The sequence below is a fragment of the Myxine glutinosa genome, chromosome 1 (genome assembly GCF_964187855.1).
Source record: "Myxine glutinosa chromosome 1, kmMyxGlut1.1, whole genome shotgun sequence".
In the NCBI taxonomy this organism is placed as follows: domain Eukaryota; kingdom Metazoa; phylum Chordata; class Myxini; order Myxiniformes; family Myxinidae; genus Myxine; species Myxine glutinosa.
In genome coordinates this window covers 45,542,378-45,563,066 of record NC_136261.1, presented here as the reverse complement: position 1 = coordinate 45,563,066, position 20,689 = coordinate 45,542,378, and the positions used below count along the sequence as shown (strand labels likewise).

General features: G+C 46.7%; 1 protein-coding gene across 1 annotated transcript in view; it reads left to right on the top strand.

The window, feature by feature from the left end:
* The window catches only part of LOC137423441 (uncharacterized), a 419,740-nt gene that overhangs the window by 302,196 nt on the left and 96,855 nt on the right, over window positions 1-20,689 (top strand). The gene's annotated exons all lie outside the window — the stretch shown is intronic.

Here is a 20,689-nt window from a genome sequence, read left to right as displayed (position 1 = left end):
AGTAGATTACTAGGTGGGTGAATGTGCATACCAACTGAGTAGATTACCAGGTGGGTGAATGTGCATACCAACTGAGTAGTTACTAGGTAGGTGAATGTGCATACCAACTGAGTAGTTTACTAGGTGGGTGAATGTGCATACCAACTGAGTAGTTACTGGGTGGGTGAATGTGCATACCAACTGAGTAGTTACTAGGTGGGTGAATGTGCATACCAACTGAGTAGTTACTAGGTGGGTGAATGTGCATACCAACTGAGTAGATTACTAGGTGGGTGAATGTGCATACCAACCGAGTAAATTACCAGGAGGGGGAGTGTGCATCCCAACTGAGTAGATTACTAGGTGGGTGAGTGTGCATACCAACTGAGTAGATTACCAGGTTGGTGAATGTGCATACCACCTGAGTAGATTACTAGGTGGGTGAATGTGCATACCAACTGAGTAGATTACCAGGTGGGTGAATGTGCATACCAACTGAGTAGATTACCAGGTGGGTGAATGTGCATACCAATTGAGTAGATTACCAGGTGGGTGAATGTGCATCCCAACTGAGTAGATTACTAGGTGGGTGAGTGTGCATACCAACTGAGTAGATTACCAGGTGGGTGAATGTGCATACCAACTGAGTAGATTACTAGGTGGGTGAATGTGCATACCAACTGAGTAGATTACCAGGTGGGTGAATGTGCATACCAACTGAGTACATTACCAGGTGGGTGAATGTGCATACCAACTGAGTAGATTACCAGGAGGGGGAGTGTGCATCCCAACTGAGTAGATTAGTAGGTGGGTGAGTGTGCATACCAACTGAGTAGATTACTAGGTGGGTGAATGTGCATACCAACTGTAGTTACTAGGTGGGTGAATGTGCATACCAACTGAGTAGATTACCAGGTGGGTGAATGTGCATACCAATTGAGTAGATTACCAGGTGGGTGAATGTGCATCCCAACTGAGTAGATTACTAGGTGGGTGAGTGTGCATACCAACTGAGTAGATTACCAGGTGGGTGAATGTGCATACCAACTGAGTAGATTACTAGGTGGGTGAATGTGCATACCAACTGAGTAGATTACCAGGTGGGTGAATGTGCATACCAACTGAGTACATTACCAGGTGGGTGAATGTGCATACCAACTGAGTAGATTACCAGGAGGGGGAGTGTGCATCCCAACTGAGTAGATTAGTAGGTGGGTGAGTGTGCATACCAACTGAGTAGATTACTAGGTGGGTGAATGTGCATACCAACTGTAGTTACTAGGTGGGTGAATGTGCATACCAACTGAGTAGATTACCAGGTGGGTGAATGTGCATACCAACTGAGTAGATTACCAGGTGGGTGAATGTGCATACCAACTGAGTAGTTACTAGGTGGGTGTATGTGCATACCAACTGAGTAGATTACCAGGTGGGTGAATGTGCATACCAACTGAGTAGATTACCAGGAGGGGGAGTGTGCATCCCAACTGAGTAGATTACTAGGTGGGTGAATGTGCATACCAACTGAGTAGATTAGTAGGTGGGTGAATGTGCATACCAACTGAGTAGATTACCAGGAGGGGGAGTGTGCATCCCAACTGAGTAGATTACTAGGTGGGTGAATGTGCATACCAACTGAGTAGATTAGTAGGTGGGTGAATGTGCATACCAACTGAGTAGATTACTAGGTGGGTGAATGTGCATCCCAACTGAGTAGATTACCAGGTGGGTGAATGTGCATACCAACTGAGTAGATTACCAGGAGGGGGAGTGTGCATCCCAACTGAGTAGATTACCAGGTGGGTGAATATGCATGCCAACTGAGTAGATTACCAGGAGGGGGAGTGTGCATCCCAACTGAGTAGATTACCAGGAGGGGGAGTGTGCATCCCAACTGAGTAGATTACCAGGAGGGGGAGTGTGCATCCCAACTGAGTAGATTACCAGGAGGGGGAGTGTGCATCCCAATTGAGTAGATTACCAAGTGGGTGAATGTGCATCCCAACTGAGTAGATTACCAGGAGGGGGAGTGTGCATACCAACTGAGTAGATTACGAGGTGGGTGAGTGTGCATACCAACTGAGTAGATTACCAGGAGGGGGAGTGTGCATCCCAACTGAGTAGATTACCAGGAGGGGGAGTGTGCATCCCAACTGAGTAGATTACCAGGAGGGGGAATGTGCATCCCAACTGAGTAGATTACTAGGTGGGTGAGTGTGCATACCAACTGAGTAGATTACCAGGTGGGTGAATGTGCATACCACCTGAGTAGATTACTAGGTGGGTGAATGTGCATACCAACTGAGTAGATTACCAGGTGGGTGAATGTGCATACCAACTGAGTAGATTACCAGGTGGGTGAATGTGCATACCAATTGAGTAGATTACCAGGTGGGTGAATGTGCATCCCAACTGAGTAGATTACTAGGTGGGTGAGTGTGCATACCAACTGAGTAGATTACCAGGTGGGTGAATGTGCATACCAACTGAGTAGATTACTAGGTGGGTGAATGTGCATACCAACTGAGTAGATTACCAGGTGGGTGAATGTGCATACCAACTGAGTACATTACCAGGTGGGTGAGTGTGCATACCAACTGAGTAGATTACCAGGAGGGGGAGTGTGCATCCCAACTGAGTAGATTAGTAGGTGGGTGAGTGTGCATACCAACTGAGTAGATTACTAGGTGGGTGAATGTGCATACCAACTGTAGTTACTAGGTGGGTGAATGTGCATACCAACTGAGTAGATTACCAGGTGGGTGAATGTGCATACCAACTGAGTAGATTACCAGGTGGGTGAATGTGCATACCAACTGAGTAGTTACTAGGTGGGTGAATGTGCATACCAACTGAGTAGATTACCAGGTGGGTGAATGTGCATACCAACTGAGTAGATTACCAGGAGGGGGAGTGTGCATCCCAACTGAGTAGATTACTAGGTGGGTGAATGTGCATACCAACTGAGTAGATTACCAGGAGGGGGAGTGTGCATCCCAACTGAGTAGATTACCAGGTGGGTGAATATGCATACCAACTGAGTAGATTACCAGGTGGGTGAATGTGCATACCAACTGAGTAGATTACCAGGTGGGTGAATGTGCATACCAACTGAGTAGATTACCAGGTGGGTGAATGTGCATACCAACTAAGTAGTTACTAGGTGGGTGAATGTGCATACCAACTGAGTAGTTACTAGGTGGGTGAATGTGCATACCAACTGAGTAGATTACTAGGTGGGTGAATGTGCATACCAACTGAGTAGTTACTCGGTGGGTGAATGTGCATACCAACTGAGTAGATTACCAGGTGGGTGAATGTGCATACCAACTGAGTAGTTATTAGGTGGGTGAATGTGCATACCAACTGAGTAGATTACGAGGTGGGTGAATGTGCATACCAACTGAGTAGATTACCAGGTGGGTGAATGTGCATACCAATGGAGTAGATTACTAGGTGGGTGAATGTGCATACCAACTGAGTAGATTACCAGGTGGGTGAATGTGCATACCAATTGAGTAGATTACTAGGTGGGTGAATGTGCATACCAACTGAGTAGATTACGAGGTGGGTGAGTGTGCATACCAACTGAGTAGATTACCAGGAGGGGGAGTGTGCATGCCAACTGAGTAGATTACCAGGAGGGGGAGTGTGCATCCCAACTGAGTAGATTACCAGGAGGGGGAGTGTGCATCCCAACTGAGTAGATTACCAGGAGGGGGAGTGTGCATCCCAACTGAGTAGATTACCAGGAGGGGGAGTGTGCATCCCAATTGAGTAGATTACCAAGTGGGTGAATGTGCATACCAACTGAGTAGATTATGAGGTGGGTGAATGTGCATACCAACTGAGTAGATTACAAGGTGGGTGAATGTGCATACCAACTGAGTAGATTACCAGGTGGGTGAGTGTGCATACCAACTGAGTAGATTACTAGGTGGGTGAATGTGCATACCAACTGAGTAGATTACTAGGTGGGTGAGTGTGCATACCAACTGAGTAGATTACTAGGTGGGTGAATATACATACCAACTGAGTGGATTCCTAGGTGGGTGAATGTGCATACCAACTGAGTAGATTACTAGGTGGGTGAGTGTGCATACCAACTGAGTAGATTACGAGGTGGGTGAATGTGCAAACCAACTGAGTAGATTACCAGGTGGGTGAATGTGCATACCAACTGAGTAGATTATGAGGTGGGTGAATGTGCATACCAACTGAGTAGATTACTAGGTGGGTGAATGTGCTTACGAACTGAGTAGATTACCAGGAGGGGGAGTGCATCCCAACTGAGTAGATTACCAGGTGGGTGAGTGTGCATCCCAACTGAGTAGATTACCAGGAGGGGGAGTGTGCATCCCAACTGAGTAGATTACCAGATGGGTGAATGTGCATACCAACTGAGTAGATTACTAGGTGGGTGAATGTGCATACCAACTGAGTAGATTACCAGGAGGGGGAGTGTGCATCCCAACTGAGTAGATTACCAGGTGGGTGAGTGTGCATACCAACTGAGTAGATTACTAGGTGGGTGAATGTGCATACCAACTGAGTAGATTACCAGGTGGGTGAATGTGCATACCAACTGAGTAGTTACTAGGTAGGTGAATGTGCATACCAACTGAGTAGATTACTAGGTGGGTGAATGTGCATACCAACTGAGTAGTTACTGGGTGGGTGAATGTGCATACCAACTGAGTAGTTACTAGGTGGGTGAATGTGCATACCAACTGAGTAGTTACTAGGTGGGTGAATGTGCATACCAACTGAGTAGATTACTAGGTGGGTGAATGTGCATACCAACCGAGTAAATTACCAGGACGGGGAGTGTGCATCCCAACTGAGTAGATTACTAGGTGGGTGAGTGTGCATACCAACTGAGTAGATTACCAGGTGGGTGAATGTGCATACCACCTGAGTAGATTACTAGGTGGGTGAATGTGCATACCAACTGAGTAGATTACCAGGTGGGTGAATGTGCATACCAACTGAGTAGATTACCAGGTGGGTGAATGTGCATACCAATTGAGTAGATTACCAGGTGGGTGAATGTGCATCCCAACTGAGTAGATTACTAGGTGGGTGAGTGTGCATACCAACTGAGTAGATTACCAGGTGGGTGAATGTGCATACCAACTGAGTAGATTACTAGGTGGGTGAATGTGCATACCAACTGAGTAGATTACCAGGTGGGTGAATGTGCATACCAACTGAGTACATTACCAGGTGGGTGAATGTGCATACCAACTGAGTAGATTACCAGGAGGGGGAGTGTGCATCCCAACTGAGTAGATTAGTAGGTGGGTGAGTGTGCATACCAACTGAGTAGATTACTAGGTGGGTGAATGTGCATACCAACTGTAGTTACTAGGTGGGTGAATGTGCATACCAACTGAGTAGATTACCAGGTGGGTGAATGTGCATACCAACTGAGTAGATTACCAGGTGGGTGAATGTGCATACCAACTGAGTAGTTACTAGGTGGGTGAATGTGCATACCAACTGAGTAGATTACCAGGTGGGTGAATGTGCATACCAACTGAGTAGATTACCAGGAGGGGGAGTGTGCATCCCAACTGAGTAGATTACTAGGTGGGTGAATGTGCATACCAACTGAGTAGATTACCAGGAGGGGGAGTGTGCATCCCAACTGAGTAGATTACCAGGTGGGTGAATATGCATACCAACTGAGTAGATTACCAGGTGGGTGAATGTGCATACCAACTGAGTAGATTACCAGGTGGGTGAATGTGCATACCAACTGAGTAGATTACCAGGTGGGTGAATGTGCATACCAACTAAGTAGTTACTAGGTGGGTGAATGTGCATACCAACTGAGTAGTTACTAGGTGGGTGAATGTGCATACCAACTGAGTAGATTACTAGGTGGGTGAATGTGCATACCAACTGAGTAGTTACTCGGTGGGTGAATGTGCATACCAACTGAGTAGATTACCAGGTGGGTGAATGTGCATACCAACTGAGTAGTTATTAGGTGGGTGAATGTGCATACCAACTGAGTAGATTACGAGGTGGGTGAATGTGCATACCAACTGAGTAGATTACCAGGTGGGTGAATGTGCATACCAATGGAGTAGATTACTAGGTGGGTGAATGTGCATACCAACTGAGTAGATTACCAGGTGGGTGAATGTGCATACCAATTGAGTAGATTACTAGGTGGGTGAATGTGCATACCAACTGAGTAGATTACGAGGTGGGTGAGTGTGCATACCAACTGAGTAGATTACCAGGAGGGGGAGTGTGCATGCCAACTGAGTAGATTACCAGGAGGGGGAGTGTGCATCCCAACTGAGTAGATTACCAGGAGGGGGAGTGTGCATCCCAACTGAGTAGATTACCAGGAGGGGGAGTGTGCATCCCAACTGAGTAGATTACCAGGAGGGGGAGTGTGCATCCCAATTGAGTAGATTACCAAGTGGGTGAATGTGCATCCCAACTGAGTAGATTACCAGGAGGGGGAGTGTGCATACCAACTGAGTAGATTACGAGGTGGGTGAGTGTGCATACCAACTGAGTAGATTACCAGGAGGGGGAGTGTGCATCCCAACTGAGTAGATTACCAGGAGGGGGAGTGTGCATCCCAACTGAGTAGATTACCAGGAGGGGGAATGTGCATACCAACCGAGTAAATTACCAGGAAGGGGAGTGTGCATCCCAACTGAGTAGATTACCAGGAGGGGGAGTGTGCATCCCAACTGAGTAGATTACCAGGTGGGTGAGTGTGCATCCCAACTGAGTAGATTACTAGGTGGGTGAGTGTGCATACCAACTGAGTAGATTACCAGGTGGGTGAATGTGCATACCAACTGAGTAGATTACTAGGTGGGTGAATGTGCATACCAACTGAGTAGATTACCAGGTGGGTGAATGTGCATACCAACTGAGTACATTACCAGGTGGGTGAGTGTGCATACCAACTGAGTAGATTACCAGGAGGGGGAGTGTGCATCCCAACTGAGTAGATTAGTAGGTGGGTGAGTGTGCATACCAACTGAGTAGATTACTAGGTGGGTGAATGTGCATACCAACTGTAGTTACTAGGTGGGTGAATGTGCATACCAACTGAGTAGATTACCAGGTGGGTGAATGTGCATACCAACTGAGTAGATTACCAGGTGGGTGAATGTGCATACCAACTGAGTAGTTACTAGGTGGGTGAATGTGCATACCAACTGAGTAGATTACCAGGTGGGTGAATGTGCATACCAACTGAGTAGATTACCAGGAGGGGGAGTGTGCATCCCAACTGAGTAGATTACTAGGTGGGTGAATGTGCATACCAACTGAGTAGATTACCAGGAGGGGGAGTGTGCATCCCAACTGAGTAGATTACCAGGTGGGTGAATATGCATACCAACTGAGTAGATTACCAGGTGGGTGAATGTGCATACCAACTGAGTAGATTACCAGGTGGGTGAATGTGCATACCAACTGAGTAGATTACCAGGTGGGTGAATGTGCATACCAACTAAGTAGTTACTAGGTGGGTGAATGTGCATACCAACTGAGTAGTTACTAGGTGGGTGAATGTGCATACCAACTGAGTAGATTACTAGGTGGGTGAATGTGCATACCAACTGAGTAGTTACTCGGTGGGTGAATGTGCATACCAACTGAGTAGATTACCAGGTGGGTGAATGTGCATACCAACTGAGTAGTTATTAGGTGGGTGAATGTGCATACCAACTGAGTAGATTACGAGGTGGGTGAATGTGCATACCAACTGAGTAGATTACCAGGTGGGTGAATGTGCATACCAATGGAGTAGATTACTAGGTGGGTGAATGTGCATACCAACTGAGTAGATTACCAGGTGGGTGAATGTGCATACCAATTGAGTAGATTACTAGGTGGGTGAATGTGCATACCAACTGAGTAGATTACGAGGTGGGTGAGTGTGCATACCAACTGAGTAGATTACCAGGAGGGGGAGTGTGCATGCCAACTGAGTAGATTACCAGGAGGGGGAGTGTGCATCCCAACTGAGTAGATTACCAGGAGGGGGAGTGTGCATCCCAACTGAGTAGATTACCAGGAGGGGGAGTGTGCATCCCAACTGAGTAGATTACCAGGAGGGGGAGTGTGCATCCCAATTGAGTAGATTACCAAGTGGGTGAATGTGCATACCAACTGAGTAGATTATGAGGTGGGTGAATGTGCATACCAACTGAGTAGATTACAAGGTGGGTGAATGTGCATACCAACTGAGTAGATTACCAGGTGGGTGAGTGTGCATACCAACTGAGTAGATTACTAGGTGGGTGAATGTGCATACCAACTGAGTAGATTACTAGGTGGGTGAGTGTGCATACCAACTGAGTAGATTACTAGGTGGGTGAATATACATACCAACTGAGTGGATTCCTAGGTGGGTGAATGTGCATACCAACTGAGTAGATTACTAGGTGGGTGAGTGTGCATACCAACTGAGTAGATTACGAGGTGGGTGAATGTGCAAACCAACTGAGTAGATTACCAGGTGGGTGAATGTGCATACCAACTGAGTAGATTATGAGGTGGGTGAATGTGCATACCAACTGAGTAGATTACTAGGTGGGTGAATGTGCTTACGAACTGAGTAGATTACCAGGAGGGGGAGTGCATCCCAACTGAGTAGATTACCAGGTGGGTGAGTGTGCATCCCAACTGAGTAGATTACCAGGAGGGGGAGTGTGCATCCCAACTGAGTAGATTACCAGATGGGTGAATGTGCATACCAACTGAGTAGATTACTAGGTGGGTGAATGTGCATACCAACTGAGTAGATTACCAGGAGGGGGAGTGTGCATCCCAACTGAGTAGATTACCAGGTGGGTGAGTGTGCATACCAACTGAGTAGATTACTAGGTGGGTGAATGTGCATACCAACTGAGTAGATTACCAGGTGGGTGAATGTGCATACCAACTGAGTAGTTACTAGGTAGGTGAATGTGCATACCAACTGAGTAGATTACTAGGTGGGTGAATGTGCATACCAACTGAGTAGTTACTGGGTGGGTGAATGTGCATACCAACTGAGTAGTTACTAGGTGGGTGAATGTGCATACCAACTGAGTAGTTACTAGGTGGGTGAATGTGCATACCAACTGAGTAGATTACTAGGTGGGTGAATGTGCATACCAACCGAGTAAATTACCAGGACGGGGAGTGTGCATCCCAACTGAGTAGATTACTAGGTGGGTGAGTGTGCATACCAACTGAGTAGATTACCAGGTGGGTGAATGTGCATACCACCTGAGTAGATTACTAGGTGGGTGAATGTGCATACCAACTGAGTAGATTACCAGGTGGGTGAATGTGCATACCAACTGAGTAGATTACCAGGTGGGTGAATGTGCATACCAATTGAGTAGATTACCAGGTGGGTGAATGTGCATCCCAACTGAGTAGATTACTAGGTGGGTGAGTGTGCATACCAACTGAGTAGATTACCAGGTGGGTGAATGTGCATACCAACTGAGTAGATTACTAGGTGGGTGAATGTGCATACCAACTGAGTAGATTACCAGGTGGGTGAATGTGCATACCAACTGAGTACATTACCAGGTGGGTGAATGTGCATACCAACTGAGTAGATTACCAGGAGGGGGAGTGTGCATCCCAACTGAGTAGATTAGTAGGTGGGTGAGTGTGCATACCAACTGAGTAGATTACTAGGTGGGTGAATGTGCATACCAACTGTAGTTACTAGGTGGGTGAATGTGCATACCAACTGAGTAGATTACCAGGTGGGTGAATGTGCATACCAACTGAGTAGATTACCAGGTGGGTGAATGTGCATACCAACTGAGTAGTTACTAGGTGGGTGAATGTGCATACCAACTGAGTAGATTACCAGGTGGGTGAATGTGCATACCAACTGAGTAGATTACCAGGAGGGGGAGTGTGCATCCCAACTGAGTAGATTACTAGGTGGGTGAATGTGCATACCAACTGAGTAGATTACCAGGAGGGGGAGTGTGCATCCCAACTGAGTAGATTACCAGGTGGGTGAATATGCATACCAACTGAGTAGATTACCAGGTGGGTGAATGTGCATACCAACTGAGTAGATTACCAGGTGGGTGAATGTGCATACCAACTGAGTAGATTACCAGGTGGGTGAATGTGCATACCAACTAAGTAGTTACTAGGTGGGTGAATGTGCATACCAACTGAGTAGTTACTAGGTGGGTGAATGTGCATACCAACTGAGTAGATTACTAGGTGGGTGAATGTGCATACCAACTGAGTAGTTACTCGGTGGGTGAATGTGCATACCAACTGAGTAGATTACCAGGTGGGTGAATGTGCATACCAACTGAGTAGTTATTAGGTGGGTGAATGTGCATACCAACTGAGTAGATTACGAGGTGGGTGAATGTGCATACCAACTGAGTAGATTACCAGGTGGGTGAATGTGCATACCAATGGAGTAGATTACTAGGTGGGTGAATGTGCATACCAACTGAGTAGATTACCAGGTGGGTGAATGTGCATACCAATTGAGTAGATTACTAGGTGGGTGAATGTGCATACCAACTGAGTAGATTACGAGGTGGGTGAGTGTGCATACCAACTGAGTAGATTACCAGGAGGGGGAGTGTGCATGCCAACTGAGTAGATTACCAGGAGGGGGAGTGTGCATCCCAACTGAGTAGATTACCAGGAGGGGGAGTGTGCATCCCAACTGAGTAGATTACCAGGAGGGGGAGTGTGCATCCCAACTGAGTAGATTACCAGGAGGGGGAGTGTGCATCCCAATTGAGTAGATTACCAAGTGGGTGAATGTGCATCCCAACTGAGTAGATTACCAGGAGGGGGAGTGTGCATACCAACTGAGTAGATTACGAGGTGGGTGAGTGTGCATACCAACTGAGTAGATTACCAGGAGGGGGAGTGTGCATCCCAACTGAGTAGATTACCAGGAGGGGGAGTGTGCATCCCAACTGAGTAGATTACCAGGAGGGGGAATGTGCATACCAACCGAGTAAATTACCAGGAAGGGGAGTGTGCATCCCAACTGAGTAGATTACCAGGAGGGGGAGTGTGCATCCCAACTGAGTAGATTACCAGGTGGGTGAGTGTGCATACCAACTGAGTAGATTACTAGGTGGGTGAATGTGCATACCAACTGAGTAGATTACCAGGTGGGTGAATGTGCATACCAACTGAGTAGTTACTAGGTAGGTGAATGTGCATACCAACTGAGTAGATTACTAGGTGGGTGAATGTGCATACCAACTGAGTAGTTACTGGGTGGGTGAATGTGCATACCAACTGAGTAGTTACTAGGTGGGTGAATGTGCATACCAACTGAGTAGTTACTAGGTGGGTGAATGTGCATACCAACTGAGTAGATTACTAGGTGGGTGAATGTGCATACCAACCGAGTAAATTACCAGGACGGGGAGTGTGCATCCCAACTGAGTAGATTACTAGGTGGGTGAGTGTGCATACCAACTGAGTAGATTACCAGGTGGGTGAATGTGCATACCACCTGAGTAGTTTACTAGGTGGGTGAATGTGCATACCAACTGAGTAGATTACCAGGTGGGTGAATGTGCATACCAACTGAGTAGATTACCAGGTGGGTGAATGTGCATACCAATTGAGTAGATTACCAGGTGGGTGAATGTGCATCCCAACTGAGTAGATTACTAGGTGGGTGAGTGTGCATACCAACTGAGTAGATTACCAGGTGGGTGAATGTGCATACCAACTGAGTAGATTACTAGGTGGGTGAATGTGCATACCAACTGAGTAGATTACCAGGTGGGTGAATGTGCATACCAACTGAGTACATTACCAGGTGGGTGAATGTGCATACCAACTGAGTAGATTACCAGGAGGGGGAGTGTACATCCCAACTGAGTAGATTAGTAGGTGGGTGAGTGTGCATACCAACTGAGTAGATTACTAGGTGGGTGAATGTGCATACCAACTGTAGTTACTAGGTGGGTGAATGTGCATACCAACTGAGTAGATTACCAGGTGGGTGAATGTGCATACCAACTGAGTAGATTACCAGGTGGGTGAATGTGCATACCAACTGAGTAGTTACTAGGTGGGTGAATGTGCATACCAACTGAGTAGATTACCAGGTGGGTGAATGTGCATACCAACTGAGTAGATTACCAGGAGGGGGAGTGTGCATCCCAACTGAGTAGATTACTAGGTGGGTGAATGTGCATACCAACTGAGTAGATTACCAGGAGGGGGAGTGTGCATCCCAACTGAGTAGATTACCAGGTGGGTGAATATGCATACCAACTGAGTAGATTACCAGGTGGGTGAATGTGCATACCAACTGAGTAGATTACCAGGTGGGTGAATGTGCATACCAACTGAGTAGATTACCAGGTGGGTGAATGTGCATACCAACTAAGTAGTTACTAGGTGGGTGAATGTGCATACCAACTGAGTAGTTACTAGGTGGGTGAATGTGCATACCAACTGAGTAGATTACTAGGTGGGTGAATGTGCATACCAACTGAGTAGTTACTCGGTGGGTGAATGTGCATACCAACTGAGTAGATTACCAGGTGGGTGAATGTGCATACCAACTGAGTAGTTATTAGGTGGGTGAATGTGCATACCAACTGAGTAGATTACGAGGTGGGTGAATGTGCATACCAACTGAGTAGATTACCAGGTGGGTGAATGTGCATACCAATGGAGTAGATTACTAGGTGGGTGAATGTGCATACCAACTGAGTAGATTACCAGGTGGGTGAATGTGCATACCAATTGAGTAGATTACTAGGTGGGTGAATGTGCATACCAACTGAGTAGATTACGAGGTGGGTGAGTGTGCATACCAACTGAGTAGATTACCAGGAGGGGGAGTGTGCATGCCAACTGAGTAGATTACCAGGAGGGGGAGTGTGCATCCCAACTGAGTAGATTACCAGGAGGGGGAGTGTGCATCCCAACTGAGTAGATTAGCAGGAGGGGGAGTGTGCATCCCAACTGAGTAGATTACCAGGAGGGGGAGTGTGCATCCCAATTGAGTAGATTACCAAGTGGGTGAATGTGCATCCCAACTGAGTAGATTACCAGGAGGGGGAGTGTGCATACCAACTGAGTAGATTACGAGGTGGGTGAGTGTGCATACCAACTGAGTAGATTACCAGGAGGGGGAGTGTGCATCCCAACTGAGTAGATTACCAGGAGGGGGAGTGTGCATCCCAACTGAGTAGATTACCAGGAGGGGGAATGTGCATACCAACCGAGTAAATTACCAGGAAGGGGAGTGTGCATCCCAACTGAGTAGATTACCAGGAGGGGGAGTGTGCATCCCAACTGAGTAGATTACCAGGAGGGGGAATGTGCATACCAACCGAGTAAATTACCAGGAAGGGGAGTGTGCATCCCAACCGAGTTGATTACCAGGAGGGGGAGTGTGCATACCAACCGAGTTGATTACCAGGAGGGGGAGTGTGCATACCAACTGAGTAGATTACTAGGTGGGTGAATGTGCATACCAACTGAGTAGATTACCAGGAGGGGGAGTGTGCATACCAACTGAGTAGATTACCAGGAGGGGGAGTGTGCATCCCAACTGAGTAGATTGCCAGGAGGGGGAGTGTGCATACCAACTGAGTAGATTACTAGGTGGGTGAGTGTGCATCCCAACTGAGTAGATTACCAGGAGGGGGAATGTGCATACCAACCGAGTAGATTACCAGGAGGGGGAGTGTGCATACCAACTGAGTAGATTACTAGGTGGGGGAGTGTGCATCCCAACTGAGTAGATTACCAGGAGGGGGAGTGTGCATACCAACTGAGTAGATTACCAGGAGGGGGAGTGTGCATACCAACTGAGTAGATTACTAGGTGGATGAATGTGCATACCAACTGAGTAGATTACCAGGTGGGTGAGTGTGCATGCCAACTGAGAAGATTACTAGGTGGGTGAATGTGCATACCAACTGAGTAGATTACCAGGAGGGGGAGTGTGCATACCAACTGAGTAGATTACCAGGAGGGGGAGTGTGCATACCAACTGAGTAGATTACTAGGTGGGTGAATGTGCATACCAACTGAGTAGATTACCAGGTGGGTGAGTGTGCATACCAACTGAGTAGATTACCAGGTGGTTGAATGTGCATACCAACTGAGTAGATTACTAGGTGGGTGAATGTGCATACCAACTGAGTAGATTACCAGGTGGGTGAGTGTGCATACCAACTGAGTAGATTACCAGGTGGGTGAGTGTGCATACCAACTGAGTAGATTACCAGGTGGGTGAATGTGCATCCCAACTGAGTAGATTACGAGGTGGGCGAATGTGCATACCAACTGAGTAGATTACTAGGTGGGTGAATGTGCATACCAACTGAGTAGATTACGAGGTGGGTGAATGTGCATACCAACTGAGTAGATTACCAGGTGGGTGAGTGTGCATACCAACTGAGTAGATTACTAGGTGGGTGAATGTGCATACCAACTGAGTAGATTACGAGGTGGGTGAATGTGCATACCAACTGAGTAGATTACGAGGTTGGTGAATGTGCATACCAACTGAGTAGATTACGAGGTTGGTGAATGTGCATACCAACTGAGTAGATTACCAGGTGGGTGAGTGTGCATACCAACTGAGTAGATTACTAGGTGGGTGAATGTGCATACCAACTGAGTAGATTACCAGGTGGGTGAGTGTGCATACCAACTGAGTAGATTACTAGGTGGGTGAATATGCATAACAACTGAGTAGATTACTAGGTGGGTGAATGTGCATACCAACTGAGTAGATTACTAGGTGGGTGAGTGTGCATACCAACTGAGTAGATTACGAGGTGGGTGAATGTGCATACCAACTGAGTAGATTACCAGGTGGGTGAATGTGCATACCAACTGAGTAGATTACGAGGTGGGTGAATGTGCATACCAACTGAGTAGATAACTAGGTGGGTGAATGTGCATACGAACTGAGTAGATTACCAGGAGGGGGAGTGCATCCCAACTGAGTAGATTACCAGGTGGGTGAGTGTGCATACCAACTGAGTAGATTACCAGGTGGGTGAATGTGCATACCAACTGAGTAGATTACCAGGTGGGTGAATGTGCATCCCAACTGAGTAGATTACGAGGTGGGTGAATGTGCATACCAACTGAGTAGATTACTAGGTGGGTGAATTTGCATACCAACTGAGTAGATTACTAGGTGGGTGAATGTGCATACCAACTGAGTAGATTACTAGGTGGGTGAGTGTGCATACCAACTGAGTAGATTACGAGGTGGGTGAATGTGCATACCAACTGAGTAGATTACTAGGTGGGTGAATGTGCATACCAACTGAGTAGATTATTAGGTGGGTGAATGTGCATACCAACTGAGTAGATTACTAGGTGGGTGAGTGTGCATACCAACTGAGTAGATTACGAGGTGGGTGAATGTGCATACCAACTGAGTAGATTACTAGGTGGGTGAATGTGCATACCAACTGAGTAGATTACTAGGTGGGTGAGTGTGCATACCAACTGAGTAGATTACGAGGTGGGTGAATGTGCATACCAACTGAGTAGATTACTAGGTGGGTGAGTGTGCATACCAACTGAGTAGATTACGAGGTGGGTGAGTGTGCATACCAACTGAGTAGATTACTAGGTGGGTGAGTGTGCATACCAACTGAGTAGATTACTAGGTGGGTGAATGTGCATACCAACTGAGTAGATTACTAGGTGGGTGAATGTGCATACCAACTGAGTAGATTATGAGGTGGGTGAATGTGCATACCAACTGAGTAGATTACAAGGTGGGTGAATGTGCATACCAACTGAGTAGATTACCAGGTGGGTGAGTGTGCATACCAACTGAGTAGATTACTAGGTGGGTGAATGTGCATACCAACTGAGTAGATTACTAGGTGGGTGAGTGTGCATACCAACTGAGTAGATTACTAGGTGGGTGAATATGCATACCAACTGAGAGGATTACTAGGTGGGTGAATGTGCATACCAACTGAGTAGATTACTAGGTGGGTGAGTGTGCATACCAACTGAGTAGATTACGAGGTGGGTGAATGTGCATACCAACTGAGTAGATTACCAGGTGGGTGAATGTGCATACCAACTGAGTAGATTACGAGGTGGGTGAATGTGCATACCAACTGAGTAGATTACTAGGTGGGTGAATGTGCTTACGAACTGAGTAGATTACCAGGAGGGGGAGTGCATCCCAACTGAGTAGATTACCAGGAGGGGGAGTGTGCATCCCAACTGAGTAGATTACCAGATGGGTGAATGTGCATACCAACTGAGTAGATTACTAGGTGGGTGAATGTGCATACCAACTGAGTAGATTACCAGGAGGGGGAGTGTGCATCCCAACTGAGTAGATTACCAGGTGGGTGAGTGTGCATACCAACTGAGTAGATTACTAGGTGGGTGAATGTGCATACCAACTGAGTAGATTACCAGGTGGGTGAATGTGCATACCAACTGAGTAGTTACTAGGTAGGTGAATGTGCATACCAACTGAGTAGTTTACTAGGTGGGTGAATGTGCATACCAACTGAGTAGTTACTGGGTGGGTGAATGTGCATACCAACTGAGTAGTTACTAGGTGGGTGAATGTGCATACCAACTGAGTAGTTACTAGGTGGGTGAATGTGCATACCAACTGAGTAGATTACTAGGTGGGTGAATGTGCATACCAACCGAGTAAATTACCAGGAGGGGGAGTGTGCATCCCAACTGAGTAGATTACTAGGTGGGTGAGTGTGCATACCAACTGAGTAGATTACCAGGTGGGTGAATGTGCATACCACCTGAGTAGATTACTAGGTGGGTGAATGTGCATACCAACTGAGTAGATTACCAGGTGGGTGAATGTGCATACCAACTGAGTAGATTACCAGGTGGGTGAATGTGCATACCAATTGAGTAGATTACCAGGTGGGTGAATGTGCATCCCAACTGAGTAGATTACTAGGTGGGTGAGTGTGCATACCAACTGAGTAGATTACCAGGTGGGTGAATGTGCATACCAACTGAGTAGATTACCAGGTGGGTGAGTGTGCATACCAACTGAGTAGATTACTAGGTGGGTGAATATGCATAACAACTGAGTAGATTACTAGGTGGGTGAATGTGCATACCAACTGAGTAGATTACTAGGTGGGTGAGTGTGCATACCAACTGAGTAGATTACGAGGTGGGTGAATGTGCATACCAACTGAGTAGATTACCAGGTGGGTGAGTGTGCATACCAACTGAGTAGATTACTAGGTGGGTGAATATGCATAACAACTGAGTAGATTACTAGGTGGGTGAATGTGCATACCAACTGAGTAGATTACTAGGTGGGTGAGTGTGCATACCAACTGAGTAGATTACGAGGTGGGTGAATGTGCATACCAACTGAGTAGATTACCAGGTGGGTGAATGTGCATACCAACTGAGTAGATTACGAGGTGGGTGAATGTGCATACCAACTGAGTAGATAACTAGGTGGGTGAATGTGCATACGAACTGAGTAGATTACCAGGAGGGGGAGTGCATCCCAACTGAGTAGATTACCAGGTGGGTGAGTGTGCATACCAACTGAGTAGATTACCAGGTGGGTGAATGTGCATACCAACTGAGTAGATTACCAGGTGGGTGAATGTGCATCCCAACTGAGTAGATTACGAGGTGGGTGAATGTGCATACCAACTGAGTAGATTACTAGGTGGGTGAATTTGCATACCAACTGAGTAGATTACTAGGTGGGTGAATGTGCATACCAACTGAGTAGATTACTAGGTGGGTGAGTGTGCATACCAACTGAGTAGATTACGAGGTGGGTGAATGTGCATACCAACTGAGTAGATTACTAGGTGGGTGAATGTGCATACCAACTGAGTAGATTATTAGGTGGGTGAATGTGCATACCAACTGAGTAGATTACTAGGTGGGTGAGTGTGCATACCAACTGAGTAGATTACGAGGTGGGTGAATGTGCATACCAACTGAGTAGATTACTAGGTGGGTGAATGTGCATACCAACTGAGTAGATTACTAGGTGGGTGAGTGTGCATACCAACTGAGTAGATTACGAGGTGGGTGAATGTGCATACCAACTGAGTAGATTACTAGGTGGGTGAGTGTGCATACCAACTGAGTAGATTACGAGGTGGGTGAGTGTGCATACCAACTGAGTAGATTACTAGGTGGGTGAGTGTGCATACCAACTGAGTAGATTACTAGGTGGGTGAATGTGCATACCAACTGAGTAGATTACTAGGTGGGTGAATGTGCATACCAACTGAGTAGATTATGAGGTGGGTGAATGTGCATACCAACTGAGTAGATTACAAGGTGGGTGAATGTGCATACCAACTGAGTAGATTACCAGGTGGGTGAGTGTGCATACCAACTGAGTAGATTACTAGGTGGGTGAATGTGCATACCAACTGAGTAGATTACTAGGTGGGTGAGTGTGCATACCAACTGAGTAGATTACTAGGTGGGTGAATATGCATACCAACTGAGAGGATTACTAGGTGGGTGAATGTGCATACCAACTGAGTAGATTACTAGGTGGGTGAGTGTGCATACCAACTGAGTAGATTACGAGGTGGGTGAATGTGCATACCAACTGAGTAGATTACCAGGTGGGTGAATGTGCATACCAACTGAGTAGATTACGAGGTGGGTGAATGTGCATACCAACTGAGTAGATTACTAGGTGGGTGAATGTGCTTACGAACTGAGTAGATTACCAGGAGGGGGAGTGCATCCCAACTGAGTAGATTACCAGGAGGGGGAGTGTGCATCCCAACTGAGTAGATTACCAGATGGGTGAATGTGCATACCAACTGAGTAGATTACTAGGTGGGTGAATGTGCATACCAACTGAGTAGATTACCAGGAGGGGGAGTGTGCATCCCAACTGAGTAGATTACCAGGTGGGTGAGTGTGCATACCAACTGAGTAGATTACTAGGTGGGTGAATGTGCATACCAACTGAGTAGATTACCAGGTGGGTGAATGTGCATACCAACTGAGTAGTTACTAGGTAGGTGAATGTGCATACCAACTGAGTAGTTTACTAGGTGGGTGAATGTGCATACCAACTGAGTAGTTACTGGGTGGGTGAATGTGCATACCAACTGAGTAGTTACTAGGTGGGTGAATGTGCATACCAACTGAGTAGTTACTAGGTGGGTGAATGTGCATACCAACTGAGTAGATTACTAGGTGGGTGAATGTGCATACCAACCGAGTAAATTACCAGGAGGGGGAGTGTGCATCCCAACTGAGTAGATTACTAGGTGGGTGAGTGTGCATACCAACTGAGTAGATTACCAGGTGGGTGAATGTGCATACCACCTGAGTAGATTACTAGGTGGGTGAATGTGCATACCAACTGAGTAGATTACCAGGTGGGTGAATGTGCATACCAACTGAGTAGATTACCAGGTGGGTGAATGTGCATACCAATTGAGTAGATTACCAGGTGGGTGAATGTGCATCCCAACTGAGTAGATTACTAGGTGGGTGAGTGTGCATACCAACTGAGTAGATTACCAGGTGGGTGAATGTGCATACCAACTGAGTAGATTACTAGGTGGGTGAATGTGCATACCAACTGAGTAGATTACCAGGTGGGTGAATGTGCATACCAACTGAGTACATTACCAGGTGGGTGAATGTGCATACCAACTGAGTAGATTACCAGGAGGGGGAGTGTGCATCCCAACTGAGTAGATTAGTAGGTGGGTGAGTGTGCATACCAACTGAGTAGATTACTAGGTGGGTGAATGTGCATACCAACTGTAGTTACTAGGTGGGTGAATGTGCATACCAACTGAGTAGATTACCAGGTGGGTGAATGTGCATACCAATTGAGTAGATTACCAGGTGGGTGAATGTGCATCCCAACTGAGTAGATTACTAGGTGGGTGAGTGTGCATACCAACTGAGTAGATTACCAGGTGGGTGAATGTGCATACCAACTGAGTAGATTACTAGGTGGGTGAATGTGCATACCAACTGAGTAGATTACCAGGTGGGTGAATGTGCATACCAACTGAGTACATTACCAGGTGGGTGAATGTGCATACCAACTGAGTAGATTACCAGGAGGGGGAGTGTGCATCCCAACTGAGTAGATTAGTAGGTGGGTGAGTGTGCATACCAACTGAGTAGATTACTAGGTGGGTGAATGTGCATACCAACTGTAGTTACTAGGTGGGTGAATGTGCATACCAACTGAGTAGATTACCAGGTGGGTGAATGTGCATACCAACTGAGTAGATTACCAGGTGGGTGAATGTGCATACCAACTGAGTAGTTACTAGGTGGGTGAATGTGCATACCAACTGAGTAGATTACCAGGTGGGTGAATGTGCATACCAACTGAGTAGATTACCAGGAGGGGGAGTGTGCATCCCAACTGAGTAGATTACTAGGTGGGTGAATGTGCATACCAACTGAGTAGATTACCAGGAGGGGGAGTGTGCATCCCAACTGAGTAGATTACCAGGTGGGTGAATATGCATGCCAACTGAGTAGATTACCAGGAGGGGGAGTGTGCATCCCAACTGAGTAGATTACCAGGAGGGGGAGTGTGCATCCCAACTGAGTAGATTACCAGGAGGGGGAGTGTGCATCCCAACTGAGTAGATTACCAGGAGGGGGAGTGTGCATCCCAATTGAGTAGATTACCAAGTGGGTGAATGTGCATCCCAACTGAGTAGATTACCAGGAGGGGGAG